The following is a 2,357-nucleotide window of genomic DNA, read 5'->3' as shown; positions in this document are numbered from 1 at the left end:
ATGGAGGAGAAGGGATTGCGGCGTGACCATCCCCCCTGGGGGGTGATTTCTCGCTTTCTGTCTCTATGTCTCTCTCTGTCTGTCTGGCGAGCGCACGGGCCCTATAGCGAAAAAACTTCTCCAAAAAAAAAAAAAGGTAAATTCTTTATTTTACCCGCAAGGTAAAATGACAGCAAGGCACTTGTTTTTTTTAACTTAAGAAACAAATGCAAAAATTTGGCTTTTAATTTTTCATAAAAATAATTATTGTATTATTTTTACACTATAACTTTTGTATCATTATTAACACCAGGAAATCAGGCCCAGCCAGAATTCAAAAAAGGAGAATTACAAAAACTACCCTACTGACATGACAGATGAATAAACGTGTGTATAACAAACCTGGCAATTTAGAAATTGTGGGAATCAAAGTCAAGCAGTTAATTACTAGCAAAGATGGCAACACTGTTTCTTTTGTCTTTCATGGTAAATGTACTATTAGCACTTAATACTAAGACTGGGGAATAAACCATCTATAATCTACTGAAAAAGACCATCTGCTTCTATAAATTTTGTTCTCGCACACTTGCCAAAAGAAGAGAACATATTAACAAAATAATGGGCCCTGCACTGTTAATTGCTAGGTTGTTTGCAGTTGTGCTGTTGCTATTAGAATTTAATAAGCCATTCCTTCTGCTAAATTAATAAGCAGCCAAGATTATGTAATAGCTGCTTTCAGCTGCTAATTATTTTTCCCATAATTCCTTCTCCTCACTCCCCCCACCCCCACATTTTTGGCTAGGAACACCAAGGCTAGACTGCCAATATGTCATCAGTAAGTCTGCCGTCCTCATTTTTAGAGTCACAGACCAACATTAGGAGCATAACCAATGAGTTTAAATTTGAAGGTGGTCATCTCAGGAACCTTCAGAATATAAGTGTTTGTAAAGAAAAAGAAAAGCAGCATTTGGAATCAGAGGGCAAATTTTCATTGCTTAGCATTAGAGCTGTCTTTGAACCAGCTGATAGAATCTGTTTTGTGTAGTAATGGAGAAACGGGACATTGGCAAGCACCTTTGGGGCATACTGAGCAGGGAGAATTGGGGCAGGGGGCCTAAAGACCAACAGAAAGCTGGCTCTGTGCTTTGTGTCCACCACTTCTTTAATATTTCAGTATACACTAATCATATGATCAGAGTATTGCTGAATAGAGGAGGTATGATACATTTTTAATTTTGCCAAACAGGGACATTAAAAAAGCCCCCCCTCCCCAATCTCTACTATATCTTAGTTTTACAGACTTTGTAACGCACACAAAAGAACATAATCCCAAATAAAAGATTCCTTCAAATTGATGACATTTAGCTTCATGAAAAATTCACCATTTCTTTTTAACTTTGGGTCATTACAAATGCTGGCGACTATGTTAGAACCTTTGCAAAAAGGGCATGTCCCAACACAAGCAATTTTCTAGCTTCCTTTGTAAGAACCTAAATGACTGGGGTAATGAATAGCATTCGACATGGGAAACCCGCAGCTGTTCACGCAAGGTCACCTAATCCCATGGGGGCTCCCCCTTCCTTATCTGTAAAAGATGAGTGGGACTAGACGACTCATCTGTTCTATCATTCAAAAATATACGAACATCCATTATGTGCCCAGCACTATGTCCAGCATCACAGTATCATTTTTATAGTCTTTATCAATCAACACACAACTAACAGTTGTGTTAAACACGACAGTGAAAGAGGTTGGGACACAAAATGAGTAAAATCCAAGATGTGCTAAATGAAGGTTAATGAGCACGTGGGTGACAGGCATTTGTTCTTACAGGGTTTTAGGATGAGGCTTCAAAGCTAATGTGACATTTGATAGGATGGACATGCTAGGCAGAGCAAGTCGTCGGCAAGGTTTAACTGGAACTCAGGAGGTGGTAGGCGCGATCCCGTGTGAAGCAAACGAGATCTCGAAGATGAGATGCTGTCTGGGCTTTTCAGCCAAGAACGGTAACTCATCCTGCCCGCCGCACTGAGGATGGGCGAGGCAAACCCAGAGAAGAAACTTGGAAGCTCAGGACGAAAGGTCTGGGCTAGGGCTGTAGCAGGGCGGTGGGAAGGAGGGCCCGCATTCCAGACAGTTTTGAGGCGGAATGATAGCAGAAGGCCGGGTGAATACGTGCACCAGCTCCGCCAAAGAGCTGACTTTTTCCCAGACAGTTGCAGCACTCCGTCTCTCCTCCCACCATCACCACTGGGCGTCACACCTCCCCATCCCACCCTCTTGGGGCAGGGGTAGTTATCGGAGCTCGAACTTAGCTCTTTGTGGTCCGGACCTTCCCTGCCCCGCACCACGGGGTCGGCTAAGGGCGCCACGGAACC

At 42.9% G+C, this 2,357-nt stretch overlaps 1 protein-coding gene across 2 annotated transcripts in view; it reads left to right on the top strand.

The window, feature by feature from the left end:
• The first annotated feature begins 2,043 nt into the window (after positions 1-2,043).
• Positions 2,044-2,357, top strand: part of AP1S2 (adaptor related protein complex 1 subunit sigma 2) — a 53,585-nt gene continuing 53,271 nt past the window's right edge. For both annotated transcript variants that reach the window (XM_006157950.3, XM_006157952.3), the window contains exon 1: positions 2,044-2,061. The gene's annotated coding sequence lies outside the window, so the exon portion shown is untranslated. The remainder of the gene's footprint in view (positions 2,062-2,357) is intronic.

Source organism: Tupaia chinensis, unplaced genomic scaffold (genome assembly GCF_000334495.1).
Source record: "Tupaia chinensis unplaced genomic scaffold, TupChi_1.0 Scaffold000567_1, whole genome shotgun sequence".
Classification (NCBI taxonomy): domain Eukaryota; kingdom Metazoa; phylum Chordata; class Mammalia; order Scandentia; family Tupaiidae; genus Tupaia; species Tupaia belangeri.
This window is presented reverse-complemented; position numbering and strand designations above follow the sequence as displayed.